Raw genomic sequence first — 17,996 nt, 5'->3', positions numbered from 1 at the left:
ATATCGAATACCATTAAGTGTATTTTTGTTTTCGATGCGATCGATAACGGAGTAAATTTCAAGTACGATATGGTTTAATGTGTGTGGCAATAATGTGGGGGGAAATTCCTTAATTTTTTTAAAAAGAAATCTGACCCATTCGAATAATCAACGAGATAACCGCCAGCGCGGTCTCTAATTAATAAACATGATAAAGAGTCAAGGTCTTAATTATATGGATAGATTCTGACAAAGCATTGGCAGTTGGCACAGTCTATAGATGGACGTAAGGAGAGGGCCCGATGCAGAAGGATACAAAATTATTTGAAATTTAATTTTTTAATATTTTGAGAATTTGAAAAAACGTCAAAAATTGTAATAAAAATTCTACGTATGTACTTGATGATATTTTTTTTCCAATACTCAATTGTCTGAAAAAATACATTTTTCTGGAAGTTTAAAGAGCATATTCAGGTAAAATAGACGATTTGGCATTGTCTTCGGATTTTGAAACCAACCAACGAAAGTTGTTCTTTATGATCCAAACACCACGCGATAAAATTTTCAGATCGCCAAACTATCTATGTATAACCCCTTCAAACGGGGTGAAATTCAAATTTCCCTTTAAAGCCATTCATTTTGACATTTTCCACCGAATTTTTTCAAACTTGCAGGGATGTTAGACACTATTAAGGATTATCCAAGGAAATTTTTTTAATTATCAAGATCGCAGATGTGACGTAGGGAATAGGAATTAGATGAACTATTAATGCCTTCGTATGTATGTATTATAGTAAAAATTAAAAAACAAAAAAACACAAGTCAGGGTATTCCCAGGTAAGATAGGTGAAATGGCCCTGTTCCCAGATTAGTAAAATCATGACGGATTATTGTTGGATACCTTCAATAAAAATTTTCGAGCGGAATTTCCGCCCCCAAACCCACCTCCCTTGGTCAGTATAGCCAAAAAACGCGTTTTTTGCAAGAAAAATTCTGTATCCATGAGTAGTGGGGATAAAATTCTGGTACCACGCGGAATATGTAGGGGAAGTCTGGGCCTTTCAACACAATTTTTTTCAAAATTTTTTATCGCAGTAGTGGGGGTAAAATTGACAAAAGAAAACTTTGAAGCGCCACAGCTCCTGAGTGAAGGGTGCTACACAAAAACTGTTTTCGCCAAAATGTGTCTTTTTACAAGTACTTTCATCCTACTAATCCATAAAATTGAAATTTTATCTGCAAAAGGCTCGTTATTGCAAGAAACTCTAAAAATATCCGTTTTTTTTTTTTTTGCAAAATTATGAGAAATATGCGGAAAATGTGTGGAACGAAAATGTTGAGCATGAAATTTTATCCTAAAAAACGTGTTCAAAAGGTTGTCAAAACGCTCATCTACTGAGCTAAGCGCGCATACGCATCATGTCTTTGCAGCAAAGTCATGAGATGAGGTATTATGGCACCTGCACTGGCTGCGCAATTTGATAATTGTCACGTTGGTCATGTCGCTACATAGTATGAGGCGAAAAATCGCTACTGCAAAGTGCAAATTTGTCAAAAATTCCTGCTTTTGCCAAAATTATCAAAAAAGTCATGCACATTTTTGTCAAAATTATTTTAAAAATCTTAACTTTTGTGGAAATTGTCAAAAAAGCACTGTTTTTGGTAATAATTGCCGAAAAATACACTTTCTTCTGAATGAAGTTATCAAAAAAGTCCTAATAAGTATTTTTTGTAAAAATGAACAAAAAAACCCTGTTTGATGCCCGAAACTTCAAAAATTCCATTTTTTTTGGTCAAAATATCTTGACTTTTTGCAAAAATTGTCAAAAGAGCACCTGTTTTTTGCCAAAATGTTCAAAAAATCTTATCGCCAGAATAATTTGTCAAAAAGTCTTATTTTCGCAAAAATTGTAGGTAAAAAAAATTATTAAAAAATCCCAACTTTTGTCAAAATTTCCAAAAAAAGTCCCGTTTTTTGACAAAATTGTTGAAAAATACCTTTTTTCTGACGTTATTAAGAAAGTCCTAATCTTTTTTGCAGAAATGACCATGTTAAAATTTTTGAAAATTGAAATTGAAATCAAAATTTGTATTTTCTGCAATTACTGATTTCGAGTTTTACAACTTTACAGTAGAAGTATCTCCAAACAGGAGGGGGGATTTTAGGTCTAACTACATACATATAACTCCATTGAAAGAGCAAGCAAAAATACCTCGTCAACCCAAAGTTCGTGTGTCATATTAATTTTTCAAATTTTTGAACATTTTTAAAGTAAAAACACCAAAGACAAAAAAATCAAAATTTTACCTAATTCAGCTGGAAAGCTAAAATTTGAAATGTATGATATTTCTGATTCCCCCTCCCCCTGCACCCTTCCAAAACCATTGGAAGTATCGCAAATCTGGTGTGACGGGTTGAAAAGTATATTTTTTTACAGATTAATTTAAAATTTAATTTGAAAAAAAATTTAAATCGTCCATTTTTTCAACAATTTATTCAAAACTTTTTTACAATTTTGAAGTCGACCCATTAAATCAATTTCCATTATTTTCAGACCGAACCGGAGTCTCTAGAAAAAATTGACGTTTTCCCAGAAATTTCAAGTCGTTTCCAGAATAAGGCGTTGTAACGTTGTATAATCAATTTCGGTATCTGAAAATTTATTTCTGTCATAACTATCATACGTTTGACAATTTGAATCAATTAGAGCGGATGAATCCAAATCCGAAGTGATGATGGAAAGTGTAAGTATTTTTTTTGCAGGTTGAATCTCAAATTGAAAAAAAAAACGAAACCCACCTCTTTTTACAGCCAATTTCGTTTGTCTTTGCAATAAATTCGAAAGGTCCACTTTAGGAGGTAAAAGAAGTGTTGTGTACCTTTTTTTTTTTTAAATGACGATTTTGGAATTCTTTTACTAAATTCGAGATTTTCATCTCGTAAAAAAATGTATCTATTTTTCAACCCGTCGCCACGGATTTGCGATTCATCTTTCCTAATCGATTTGTAATATCGAACTTATAACAGGTTTAGTGGTTTACGTTTCCACATTGCCGAAGTTAATTTCAACGCCATCTAGAGCAATTTGAATTTGCTGAAGAAAAGTAAACTGTTGCTGGAGGCTCTAGATTGGCTCAAAAATGGCGGCAATCGATTCGGAGGATCGACTTCAGAATAAAACCAACTTTTGGATTTCTGTCTCAATATTTTTTTTTAAAGAAAATAAATCTCCAAAAATCAAAAAATCAACTTCGTGACCTCAAAATCCGATTTTCAGGTTTGGGTGACATGCTCTTTCAGTGAGCCACATTTCAGCTGAATCAGAATTAACGAATTGTATAAGTTCCCTTCTCAGCAACGAAAATTGGGAATTTCAAATTTTTAAAATTCAGATTTAAGACACAAAGCGTGGGATTTGTGAGTTCTATGGGATTGGCAGAGTTCAAGTGGTTTGTGAGATTGGCGAAAACAAAATCTTTGCACATCAATAAAAAGTCCAGAAATTGTTCCCAATTTCTTTTTTTTAAAAAAGAATTTTCTTTTGATTTATCTCCTTTTTTCTCACCTGCCATCTTCCCTATTTTCCCCCTGCTGACAAAATTTGAAAAGTAATGCCTGAACTAACTGCAGTTTTGTGAGTGGAAACGTGTTGACAAACTACAGCTTCCTTTCGATTCAAATAATGTATACCATCCCAGAATTGCGATAATATAACTGAAAACCTTCCATAAACTCGTTTAATACAGGAAAAAATCCCGAAACGCTAAAAAAAAAAGTGGTAGTTAACTTACTAAATTACTCGCTATCGAACGAAAAAAAAATCGCCTCGAATTGCATTCCCTATTCTGCTAAATTATTAAGCACCAAGGTAAAAACTCGTTTCGAGAATATTTCATTTTTCCTCTCGCTTAAAGCTGCGCCACTAAATCATTAACTCGTTGATCATGGTCCCATGCAATCAAAACACGACAGGTCAGGCACGACAAAATAAGTGCTCGGCGTAAAAGTCGTGTAGGTATCTGTTACGGCAATTTAGAATTTAAAATTAAGCGCACTGCACACTAGAGTCTGACAAAACGCGACCGTTTATCGTATCAGCAGATAGGTAATAGGTATAGGACTATAGGTAGAGGTAATTCGAACCAAATTATTTTTCAATTCGACTTCAATCCGACCATGACCTTTCCGTTGGCAGCAATTTAACGCTCGATGCTTCGTTAGCTCGCCAGATAACATTCGAATAATCGTATTAAGTGCCTATGATTTTCAATTGGTCGAATCTCAGAGAGACTTTATGGTATCGAGTGTGACCGAAATTATTCTACGAGTACCTATGCTTACGGAAACTGTCGACTACCTACGTCATATACTCGAGAATATTGTGGGATTGAAATTTCAGCTTGTAATTCGAGCCAATATTTCGAAAAAGGAAAAAAAGCAATTCCTCGCAAAAACCCAATAATTTCGTTCGATACTTCCGTATTTTTTAGATAAAAATCTATCAATGAAACGTTATCTTACCAATTACTATTTGTACCGCGAGCGAAACGAAATAATTTAGTTCGAATAAAGATACAAGAAAGAAAACTTTGCTCCTTCGATGGTCGCGGCTACGCAACCGTTAGAACACCAACTTATACAAGTAAGAGTACGTAATACCTATCCGTGATGCATGCAACCAACCCTATAAAATGACTTGGTATAATGATCTTCCATTTGTCTTCGAATAGATACGTAAAACGATAAAATTTCACAAATCGAAAACGCAAACACTTTTTTTTTTTAAAGAAAAAAAAACGTTAGTAAGTAATTCGAAAAGTTACAACATTTGACGTACTTATTAATTAATAGATAAAATATTCACAACGGGCGTAACATGTTCATCATTCGAGAGGTGTAATTTAGCCGAATAAAAAATACAAAACGCGACACTCAACTCGCCAATCTTGAAAAAAAAACTTCGATTGCGAGTGATTTTTAGTCGAATTTTCTTGGTGAAAAAGTCCCAAGCCTATTGTGAGTACATGAAAGATGATACCTAATAATTTTCGGTGGATTTCAAAAAGCTTTGCAGTTATCATTTCGATGTTAATCTTTTCGCAGCCCAGTACACTAACTGAAAGAAAATTATCAAGTCGGCAGATGGTGAGAATGGGAAATGCTTATCAAATAAAGACGGTGATTGACTCTTCAATTATGCTTTAATTTGAAGAGAGAAAATTAATTCTTTTCTATTTTTTTTCTTTTGGCAAACCCAATGTATTTTTTTTGATTGCTTGATTCTGATGAAGTACTCACCTCTTCACTGGCTTTTATAAGGAAATTATTTTTAAAAAATCTCGTCATTTTTATGATTTTGTGCTATTAAACAAATATTTTGCTATTAAGGGAGGAGTCTACGTTAGCTGAAATTTTTTTGGATCAAACTAAGAAAAAATCAAAAGGGCATTCAAAAATACACCATAAGGCCAAATTTCAAATGTTCAATTTCGTTTTTACATTTTTTGGAGAATTCTTGAACATTTAGTAATGCCACATTCTACATGAAAAAATTAAAATTTGATCGAATTGCGGTAGAAAGTCAAAAATTAGTTTGAAGCTTAATTACTTCATCTTTTAAATCGATTGGTGATGGTTTTGCGTCGTTCTAGAATTTCCAACGGATTCTTGGATTTTCCAGCGGTTTGAGGAAATTGTCATATAAGTAGCCAAAGTGAAATTTAGCACCTGTATAAATTGGAATGTACACCGTTTTTGAGATTTTTTTGATTGAATTGTGAATAAATTTGCAAAATTCGTTTATGCAGGTTCAAATCCAATATTTTTTTCAGAGTTTTTTTTTTTGAAAAAAAAAATCTCGCCCACAAACGCTCTAATGGAAACTGCTTGAATTTTGTTAATGCATTTAACCTTATATTTTCTGACCTTCAAAATCGATTGGCGTTACTTTTGATCTGTCCTAGAGCCTCTAGGGAATTTTGGAAATTTTCAGTTTTAAAAGAAACTATGTAATACCTCAGGTAGATACAGTATTTAAATCGGAAAGAGATTTTTTGAAAAATGTATGTCTAAATTGAACAAAAGAGTCACCAAAGACAGTAATAACCAAGTTCATAGTTGCCGAATTTCATTTTAGCCCATTTTTATAACAATTTTTGCAAAATTGGAGGTTGCAGAACAACTCAAAACCATCAGTATTTAATTCTAAACGTCAAAAATGAGCAATACGCTCAGCCTCCTACCTTGATTTAATACCTTAATGATACGAATGTAAATTTTCAAAAATTCATCCGAAGTCGAGAAGTGAAGCTTCTTTCTTCCTTCTTGAAAACACAATTTACTCTTTCACCAAACTTTTTCAACTGAATTTGGAATTTTTTAAAAAATCAAGCAAGTACCTGTTTAAACAGCTCATCAAAAATTATTTAATTTTTTCTTCTATTACCTATCTACTGGAGGCTCCAGTAATTTTCAAAAAGTCGCTGGAGGCTCTAAAATGACTTGAACCCACCTGAAGTCGTATTCAGAGGGTGTTAAAATTGGAGTGTAGAGTAAATGTCAGCTTTCGTCATTTGATGAAATTTTGTGAAATTTTAAAGTTTCAAAAATCTTCTGGAGGCTCCAGGAATTTTCAGAAAGTCGCTGGAGGCTCCAAAACGACTTGAAATTCACCTGCAGTACTTCGTAGCGTATTGAAATTAGTTTTCAAAATACATTTTTAGCTTTAAAACTCCAATTTGATGAAATTCTGTGGGAATTTCGAGTTTCAAAAATCTGCTGGAGGCTCCAGCACTACTCAAAACGAGTTGAAACTGTTTCCAATCGATTTGGCATGTCGAAAATAGGGTATACCCCAAATTTCAGCTTTCTTGCTCAATTTGGTAAAATTTTAATTTTTTCCCTCATTTTTGGCCTAATTTGGATTTTCAAAAATTCACCAAAAACTCGAAAAACGCACTTTAGCACTTGAAATTTTGACAGGTGATAAATTTTTGCACGATCTTTCAATCTACCTTTGTCAGGTTTGAAAAATGTCGTGCAAGTCCTATGTTGTAACGCAAAATCTGCGATTTCGGCTGACCTGTTAATCAAAATGGCCGCCATTTTGTAAGTAAGGCCAACTTTTTTTTGGCAAGTTTGCATTAAAATGTTCCTTAGGATGTCCCCTTTAAGAAAAAAGTTGTCCCGGGGGATCGGCGGGGGGGGGGGGTGCAATTACTCATAATTGTTATATGCCGGACTATAAACTATATGAAAATCATTTCAAAATCAGTCTTAAGCTTGAATCGCAGTTCTTATTTTTCAATTTCAGTTTCACAATCGGTTTGGTTCATTTTCAATTTCAGTTTTTCATCATCTGTCCTCAGGATTGGAAAAATTTTATTCGGATTGAATAGTGACCTTTTTTTTTGAAAAGAGCTGTCAATTTTAAAATTTTCTTATACAGGTTTCCTATACCTATAGTTACTTGTGCTTCCCTCCCTTCCTCCTTTCTCTCTCTCTTTTCCTCCCGCAAATCAACTGTTTTTTCTCAATGTAAAAATACGTAGGTACTAAGATAAAATTATACAAACAAGTGGGTATAATTTTTCAAAAATTGAGCCTGACAAAATAAATAAATTAGGTAACCAAACCATAAAATCACCAAATATTTATTCTACATTCGTCTATGTATTGTGACAATTTTTCGATTTTTTATGATCTGTGAGCAAATTTCTTCACACTTTTTTTCACTAATTCTCGATTTAAAATTTGATTTCTAAGCTATACAACTTCTTCAACTGTTCGACACTCTGTCGGAACATGAATACCTACAAATAGGTGCAAAATGTTATCGATTTATAGATCGTTTTTGAAATCGATCCAAATTTGAATAAATACCTATCGATTAGGTAATCGATAACTGCTTTTATATGTTATACAGGTCTGAAAGATATCTTCTTCTTCTGCATCAGATGAATTTTAAAATGCCAAATTCATTGCACAGGAAAAGGCTATTCAAAAACGGTTTTTGATTAAAAATCGTCTCAAATATTTTCTGGCTAAATTTCAAGGTGAAAGATATTCGTCAACCAAACCCTTCGAATTAATGTTCATAATAGGTCCAATATTGGAAAAAGGAACACGCCATTTTATGGGAGAAAATTCGGCCAAAAAAGCGCCGCGACTCAGACTGATGTTTTTTTCCAGTTCAAACGCAGATCGCATCGTTCATGACGTGCAAAAGGCGTTTTAATTTTTCAAACGAAAAAAATATACGAATGGTTAGACTTTGAAACACGAAACCTACTATTTTCGTATATTGCACGTAGAAGTGCATCGCATGACCCTTCGTGTCTCTCTTTACCAATACCATATACCATAGCAGACATGCTTTCGAGTAAAGGTACCGCAAAAACACAAACGCGGGCGTTTTTTTCACTACAAAGCATCTGCCCGATTATATAACCAGTTGAACAAAAACAAAACAAAAAAAAATACAAAATGTACGACCAATTCAGCAACCTTGTTACCAAATATCAGGTCAAGGTTTTTAAAACAAAAGCCAGGTACTGGTACAAGTCTGGCTACATTGGGGTAGTACATAGTAGGCAATAGGCATAGGTGCCTAAATATCCAGAACATGCGACCAGTGTTCACTTGTTCAGTGATGCCCCGAATTAGGCCTATTGCAAAACTCAACGTAGTTACAGCTGCATAGCTGTGCGAAAATATTTCGACTCTTGCGTCATTCGTACCTACTGGGAGTAAAAAAAAAAATTCGTAACCGAATCAAGGTTTATTTTTCAACCGCGATAAAATTCTAAATTCTTATCAGCTCGTAGATATACAGTTACCTAGTTAATGGACTCTTAAAGTAAACAAATTAACAAGGTTTTTATTATTTGCGTATACGATTTTTTTTAGACCATTTCGTATTTATTTATCGCTTAAATGACGCCACTCTGATAATTTTCTTTTAATATTATTCGAACGAAAGCTCGTGTTATAGTACAATACACACGCACACCAACGAATATCTAACTTGAACAAAAATACGGAGCAAAGAAAGCCCATAACGAGGTGTTGAAATGTCATTACGTAATGCACATGCAAAATATTAAATGCAACACTTACAAGTCTGCTAAATACCGTTGATTTTTTTAACCTTAAATTAGATTTTTAAAATAAGTTAGTTACCCGCTTACTCGGTATTAAAATGAAATGCGATACTCTACGGTGTTTCAACCGCAGGTGATTTGCCAAGTTGAAAAAAATGAAGTGCATAGCTGCATATTGCATTATAGTGAATTTAAAATGAAATTATATTAAATTACCCACAGAACGATAAAAATTGAATAATATTTTCGTAGGTTACAAACCATATCGAATAATGCACTGAAATAGGAGAAAATATGTATCATGGTACAGATGTAATATCAATATTGGAAAAAAGATCCTGGAGTGGCCGAAGTATAAACTATACAAATATCTATCTACTTAGGTCCTTATATTATTACTAGGGGGCTCCGCCCCCTGGGTTCCTCGGGGTTCCCTCTTCCTTTTCTCTCTCAGAAATCGTTTTTTCAAAGTTGACCCCAAGTCCCTTTCCTTACAACTTACTAAGCAAAATGAATAATTAAAAAGAGAAATACTCGGCTGAGAATTATAAGTTGGCTGTTTTGTTTACTATTTTGATGATTTAAAAAAATGCTTAGCAAATTGGAAATATTCGACCGAGAAATTTGAAGTTCAAAGTTAAAATTGTTCAAAATGATGCTTTTTTGATTTTTAATTTTTCATGCTTAAACTAAAAAATTTTAAATTCAAAATGTTTTATAACATATCTACACGTCATAAGGAACATTTTTAAACAAAAATGAGCAAAATCGGTCCAGTTTTCATAAATATAGAGGGGGAGGCCCAAAAATTGGTTTTTGGGGCATATCTCGCCTCCTATGGTACCAAATCGCTTCAAATTTTGGAATTCGGTTCAAAATGCAATTTGGAAGAAAGTGTATTTCCAAAATTTTTTTATGTTGATTTTAGCCCTCTTTTCCCCAAATTTGGGGCCCTTAAATTCAAAATTTGGGCTTTGCTATATTTTTCGCATCAAGTACTCGTCGAGAGCTTTCTATTAAAAAAAAAATTAGCTTCCTAGGTATAATTGGGGCCAAATGAGAGCCTGCTGAACTTTTTTTGCTTGTAGCTTTATACTATAGATTCTGATCAAAACAACTTCAGAAGTTATTTTTCAAAATCAAGAAGGTCTAATTTACCGAAGAAAACAGATGGTATAAAAAAGTATCTACGTAGGTATCTAATTTTAATCAAAAACATGACAACCATAGTCTGCTTACGTACAACCAAAACAATACTCGGCCACCTATGTATGTCAGGAAATCCTCGCCCGAGACGAACTAACCTATCCCAATTCATCCCGACCTTCCCTAACGCATTTGGTATTATGTCTAACAATCACAAATGATTCGTAACATGAAAGAAATCGTAAGTAATGATCGTAGATTTTTCATGTGACTTGTGACGACTAGGTATCTAGTGTTGAGTAAATGTTAGCAATTTTGAACATTGCGTTGTTAATAAGGTTAAAAGGGAGCTGAGATTTCAGCCTTTAAAATATACAATTTATTATTATTGACCTGCATAAGATTTCTTTGCTGAAATAAATATAAATTGGTACATATAGTAAGCGTGTATCATCGAGTACAAAATATTGTGTAAATCCTTAGCTAGGTGTGCATTATCAGAATCATCAAGGGAATATTTTTCTGAGCATGATTGTAGCTAATTTCATTGAATATGCTGAATTCAAACCGAAACTGACTGATGTTTAGCAAGAGTGACAAATACCGATCAGATTTGATCGTTTCGTTTGTGTCTGGGATTAAATTTTACAAGAAATATCCTGTAGATCATTTTCTTCATGAAGTTCATTGCACCAGTTCATCCATTATCCAACTGGTTTGCAAGTATAGATCAAATGTTCTAATTCAGCATAATGTTAATTTTTTCGTGAACTCAGCAGTCGTCTCGAGTTCTTTATCTGATATTCGAATACGTACAAGACAACTTACTAGTTGATCAACAATCCAAAATCGTAATGCAATAAAAACTATACCTACAGTATCTGCCTTGATTGCTCATTAGGTGTAAAACAAAATCAGACGTATTCGAACTTTCGATGTAGATCTAGGCACCTAATTCTCAATTTTCTTTTTAAACGAAGCATTGTTCAACAGGATCGCATTCATCATCAACGTGAACTTGGAACTTTAATAATTGTTAAAATTATTTAAAATTTCATTGTTATGAAATCAACGAATTTAAAAATGGAAGAAAATTTTCCATGAAAAAATCAAAACGATGACTTTGAACAAAATTGTAAGGTTCTATTCAAATGACTATTAGTGAACTGGAATAGAACATTGCATGGGTAGGTACTTCGAAAAATATTTATGCAAAATGAGACGACATTTTATTGTTCAGTATTCCAAGTTGCTTATCGTGTGAACCAAAAAATCACAAGTTTCACCATTTGAAAAAATTACAGGTATGGTATATGTAGGATGAAAATTGAATTTCAAAACTAATTATATGGAAGTTTGAATATTTAGTGTGAACCTAATTGAACGCATACCAATAACAATTATTTAATACACGATAAAGTGATTTAAGCTTCGAAAAATCAAAGAAATTATCAGCTCGAAAATGATAGGCCAAAGTATATACCTGTTTCATTTTAACTTGATTTATCGGATACGATTACGGCATGATGAAAATAATTTAATAGCACTGTCTGGAATAAGTATTAATTTTTACCAAATACCTATACCACAATTGCTATAATTCTGTAGCATTTTTTACAACATTTGATTGAAAAAAAAATCATTTGTAAGTACTATTGGTACTACCACAATGGAATCGGGTTTTGTAAAAATGCTTAGTCGCAGAAAAAAATTTAATCATTGTTGATAGGACTTAAAATCTCAAATTATGATGCTAGGTACCTAGTCTACTAATATATATTTCAAGCTAGAATTTTCATTACTCAATAGCTATTAAGTGTATAAGTAATAGGAAATGACCCCATGAAACGAACTTATCAACTCCTGTTTGATTTGATAATTCGACCTAAATATTTTAAACTTAATTCATAAGGCGGATAAAAATCTACGACAAAATAAATTCAAACCTTATTTAGAAGGTACATAATCAATTTCTAAAATGAGCACCAATCATTTGATAAATGATATTGATAGCCTTACTTTTACATTACAATTTACATTTTTAATTCTACAAACAAAAATTGATAATTAGTAAGTAAAAAAAAACAGTTCATTTATGGTACTGCACAAATAGTGCTTTTTTTGCTTTTTTGGGCAACAAATTCGGAGGATTAAAATATTACGAAAAATAAGATTTTTTGACAGATATTTTGGCAAAAAATTCGAAATTTTTTGATATCTATAGTTTTAATAAAAAGCAAGATCTTTTTGGTGGTTTTGACGAAAAAAGCGAAACTTGTCTACAATTTTAGAAAAAAAAAGAAGAAAAAAACGATAGAACTTTTCATCACTTTATTTAGGTTATTTTTTTGGACTTTCTCAAAAAAACATGAAAGAAACATTTTTTCAAAAAATAGAAAACTTACGGCAATTTTTGGAAAAAAGCAAGATTTTTGGCAGTTTTGTAAAAAGCAAAATTTTTTAGATACCTATTTCTGAAACTAAGAAAACTTTTTGACAATTTTTGAAAATTTTGACCAAAAAAACAAACTTTTTCACAATTTTAGCAACTGAAAAAAACTGCGACTTTTTCACAATTTTTAGCAATTTCTGCAAGAAATCTATTTTTTTGGAAAGCAAAACGTTTTCAAATTCAACTTGAAAAAGGAGTTTTTTCAAAAAATGGAGGATTTTCCATTTGTAAAATTCATGTTTATTTTAACAATTTTTTTTATTACAAAATGAGTCATTTTTCTAGAATAAAATTTATATCACGCCTTTAAACGGTCGTAAGCGAGCAAAAATTCTGAAAATAGAGGGGGGTAAACAAATTAGAGAACAAAAATTAATATGGATTTTCTATTTTTTTACCCGCGGTAAAAAAAAATAGAAAACTGGGCTTGAATCGTTCCCTATTTTTTTACCCCCCCCCCCCCTAAAAATTGTTAGACAACAATTTCGATGAAAAATAACTAGCATCTAATAGACCAGAGTGTGTAGAATTCAGCGATGTACTCACGAACTCATTTTGGTGGAAATTAGCGCGTCCAATCCTTAAAATCAAAACACACTTTTTAAAAATTTTGTCAAGAAAATCGACCAAAACTCACATCACATTTTTCAAGGTCTCCTGAACCGTGAACATTGAATGGAAAATGAGCTTTTCAAGGGCACTGTGTTCCAAAAGAAGCACAAAACATGTTAATATGGTTTTCGAATCGATATTCATGACTTTGGTGGCTTATTTTTCAGAAAATTCTTGCGGGGTAAAAAAAAACTGGACCGTTACCCATATTTTTCCGGGCAATAATGTTTTTTCGCCTTCCAAAATCCAAAACTCAAAAATTCTGAAAAATGTAATATGGGTATCGAATTTCAGGTTTTCGAGAAGATCGATTTTAATTTGAGGTCGTGGTCTTCAAAAATCGCACCTACTCTTTGGAGCCTATTTCGGTTTTTGGTCTCAAATTATCTTCAAAAATGAATTCTGCACCTTTGAAAACTCTGAATCGATGAACAGTAACGTAACACGACACCCCTTCTGGGGGGGAGGTTGAAATCAAAATACAAGATATACAAGGGGGTTTGTCCCCCCCCCCCCCCCCGTATTTACGCCACTGTCGATGAACATGTTTACAATAATTTTACATTTTAAAAAAACTGAAAACAAGAATTTTTCATTTGCATTTTTCAATCGTCATACATTTTGACGACCGAAAGACTTTAAAAATTGGAAAATCCAACAGCAACCCTCTCCTCCTCCCGTCCGCGTCCGGTTCTTAAGCGGTTCAAAACCTTCAATAATCGATTCGAGTAGTCGAAAACGAGATAGTCCATTAACCAAATTCTATTATTCTGCCTCAATTTAATGGTTGTATTTGATTTCAAATGATCCTTTGAATTTTCAAAAATTCGCCCAGAATCGGAAAATCAAATTCAACACTTTAAATTTTTCTAGGCGGTGGTGTATTTATGGGTGTTCTTTCGATTTCCTGTCTTTGAATACAGTATAAAAAAATTTTACTTGGTTAAGTAGTATTTCCCACATCAATCAATGAATTGAAAAGAAAAAAAATTGTAAATAATGGCCACCTAGGCCACCTTAGTCTCGCGCTCGGATCACGTGCCATAATCCATAGTGACCCACCTACTGCAGCAACGATGCATTAGCGCACCAATTAAAACATTCTAGATAGGTAATTTCCTTCTCATTGATTCATCCGTTCATTGTTTCATTGGCTATAGTTCATCGTGTAATGGGGCTAATTAAGAGTATGAACTTGAAAAAATATTTCAAAACAGACGTTATTCGAATTCGAGTCATATAGGTAGCTCAAAACTGTCCATAGGGCACATAAAATTAATCAACGCATAAGAGTCGAAAAATCGAAAACTCGTCATCATTCAGACAATAATCTCATCTTCGCAATTACATCGACGACGGTAGTACCAAACAGAGTGGGAAGAGACATTTCGACTCGACAGACAACAAAGATCACGGTGCATACATAAAACGTGCAATGTGCATCGTTGATTCAACGAACTACATCCATACGAATTCGCATCTTATTTATTTATCTATTTTTTTTTTCAATAGTCTGGACTTCGTCCGTGATTGCAACACACGTTGAATTTTAACCGGTAAAATATTCCGGCGCATACGCGCCACAAGCTTTACGAACGGTTTTTTTTTAGCTGCTGAATTTCGTATATACTTATACTCCATGCACTGACCTACCACATTGGTAATCTAGTTAGACCTTGAATTACCTCTCCGGAAAGGAACAATAAGATCGTTTTTCATTTGAGCCCGCTTATAGAGAGAAGGGCACAATCGGTTAGAACCAGTTCCTCTTTTTTTTTTCCTTCTTTCTTTTTCAGTTAAGTCGTCTGTGACCATTTTTCATCTAAACCGGTTAATAAATTCGTCAAAAAACTAGAACCTAATCGACGAGAGAGGTTCATGGGGTTTAGCGAGTCGTCGTTCGATATAATGGATTTGGAAGGAGCAGCAATTTCGTCTAGAGAAGAAACTGCAGCACATAGTGGTACTGGAAGCAGGGTAGAAGTACACGACGTGTACACATACTACATACATACATATATATAGGCGAGCTCAAAGAGCCTATAGTCTGGCGGCTGTTACAGCTTTAGGTCTCTTTTTATTTGCTGATATTCGTCTATTATGGCTGAAGCTAAGACTTTGACCCTTTTGAAGGTCAGAGCGCGGTCAAATCGTACAGTGATTCCAAGATAAATTCGTACCAAAATTAAACTCGAATGTATCTATCTTCCTATACAACCTACTATAGTAGTTAGATAGATAGGTAGGTATTTTTTTTTTTTTTTTGTAAATCATACCTGACGTATAGCTATACAGAATGAATATGTTAGTTTACGATTAGGTACAAGTATGAATACAAGCTGATGGTTATATTTTTAAATTAACCATATATTATTATACGTTTCTTTTAGGTAGGTAGGTAGGTATACTTTTTAAGATGGTTTCCAAAATGGCGTTCGGTTTTTTTACAACCGAAAATTACCACGTTCGAGCTGGATTACAAAACCGGATCAGTTCGTTGGAAATTTTAAACCAATCGAAATGTTAGTCAGATTTAAAAATGACGCCAACCTTGTCGAATGAGTATTGAATGACGTTATGAGGTCGCAGGTTGTTTACTTTGAAAATAAAAACGCTCGCGGCGTCGTTAATTAAGATGTAGGAAACATATTAACGCACGTCAACAACAAATAACAACGTTTATTATAAAAATTAACAAGGAACATTGAAATTACATCTTAACGCTTCGAGAACATAAACGCTAGTCTAGTCAGGGAATCGAATACACGAGATCGAGAAGGCGCGTGTACGTAAATACCGCGTAATTACGATGACTATTTCCCACAATCGGCCATCCTTTCCGGTGTGTCGTCCTCGACACACGATTTTCCTCGTTGAAATGGACCGCTTTCAGAAACGTTAGAAAGGCAGCCACTCGATTTCTCCTCGGAATTCGAATCGTTGTCAGATGACGAATCACTGGGCGATGAAGGACGATTTAACGATGGTTTGCTTGACTGGAACTCACGAAGGCCGAATTCGATCGCCGGCATTGTGTTGGTGATAAATTGATCGCAGGTGAAATTGTTTTCATCAAATGTGCGGCTATGGCGAAGTTACAGCCGAAATATCGCGGTCCTATGGTCGTTGTTCAGAACGTAGCTGGCGATATTTATCGTGTACAGGACCTACGTCGTGAAGGTACTCAGAATGGACTTGTGGACCTTCATATTTCTCAAATTCGACCCTGGAAAGCGTCTTGGAAAGACGAATTCGACAGCGACGACGATACAGACGATGCTGAGGACAGCATCTCCGGCAGGACGGCCGAGTGAAGTAAATCGGCGTCATTTACGTAATTACGATACGCGTAATTACGCCATCTATACTTTAATCGATGTATTTTTAAGTTGTAGCTCGTAATGTAGTTTTTAATGGAACTTGTATGTTACCTTTCGTGTAATTATAATTTCTTAATTGTTGTAAAATGATTATTCGACTCGTTTATTGAATGACTTACTACATAAGACGCGTCCTATAATTACGTTTAAAAAGATGCGAAAAAAAAAACATAAAAATTCGAATTAATTTCTCAAAATAATAAACCGTTTGTAAAATAGGAAGGAAACATTCCACAAAATCTCATTAAAATAGCTCTCGGTCTAGTATATTAAAAATTTACACGCATATGTCGATTCACCCATGCACTATTTTCCTTGGGTGTTTTCCCAAAACACTATGTTGATGTTCGTGTGGTCAATATTTGGGAATAAATTTCCGCACCCTGTACCCTAAAAAGCTCACGCCCTAACCATCTGTCAACCATTTCCGCAAAATGAACACGAGTAAAAATGAAATATGAACGAATGAGTACCATAAAACTAAAACTGAACGGAAAAAACCGTTCATCGTAACAGTACCAGTTTGGGTACCAATAACCAGACTAAACCTAGTCCAGACGGTTGGTTGTACGCTCTTCGAGACTTCTAAATATTACTCAACCGTTTTTTTCTTATTTCAGGGGTGGACAAGTACACAGGACGACTTTTAAAAACAGATTTACAATCGCTCGAATTGCTAAGAGTTCGCTGACTTCATGAGAAGCGGATTCGCGCGGGTGAGGACGAGGAAGGAACATACGCAACATGACCTACCGCAATTATTTTTTGCCTGTACCAAACCCGCCGATTGTTGTTGCGCTGTTTTTTCCCTTATCAACAGGCCACGGTTGATCGTTTAAATTAATCTGAATTCTTTAATTAGCGCTCATTAAATACGAAAAAAAAGAGCAGAAAAGGAAGGAGAAGAAAAACGATCGTTGATAAGAACGTTTTAATAGAAATGATTTGTCGAACGTCGAGTACGAGTATACTGTACATATTTCGTCGTAAATTCGTTTGTTATTATTCGACGTAAAAAATATTATAATTAACTAATACTTACTGTATACACAATCGTTTGATAAAAATAATGGAAAATAAAATATAAATGCACATACGAATGTATACTTAAGTATTGTGATATATAGTTATCGCGTTGCATAATAAAATCTACATACTTATATGTATAGGTAGGTATACTCATAGGTATAATACTTACTTATTCGCGCATTTAGAGACAAATCCCACAGAATGTCTATATTGAGTTCTCCATCCAAAGACACCTCTGGAGCAGACATTTTTTCTAGGTGATTTTCATCTCAAAATGAAGGTTTCTAATGAATTTA

The 17,996-nt window shown here is 33.8% G+C and overlaps 1 long non-coding RNA gene across 1 annotated transcript in view; it reads left to right on the top strand.

The window, feature by feature from the left end:
• The window catches only part of LOC135849067 (uncharacterized), a 113,912-nt gene extending 96,137 nt beyond the window's left edge, over positions 1-17,775 (top strand). Inside the window, exon 3 of the long non-coding RNA XR_010559487.1 lies at positions 17,292-17,775. This is a non-coding gene — a long non-coding RNA (uncharacterized LOC135849067). The remainder of the gene's footprint in view (positions 1-17,291) is intronic.
• The last annotated feature ends 221 nt before the right edge of the window (positions 17,776-17,996 follow it).

This window comes from Planococcus citri, chromosome 5, assembly GCF_950023065.1.
Source record: "Planococcus citri chromosome 5, ihPlaCitr1.1, whole genome shotgun sequence".
Taxonomy (NCBI): Eukaryota; Metazoa; Arthropoda; class Insecta; order Hemiptera; family Pseudococcidae; genus Planococcus; species Planococcus citri.
Note: the sequence above shows the minus strand (reverse complement) of the source record. Positions and strands in the feature narration are given on the sequence as shown.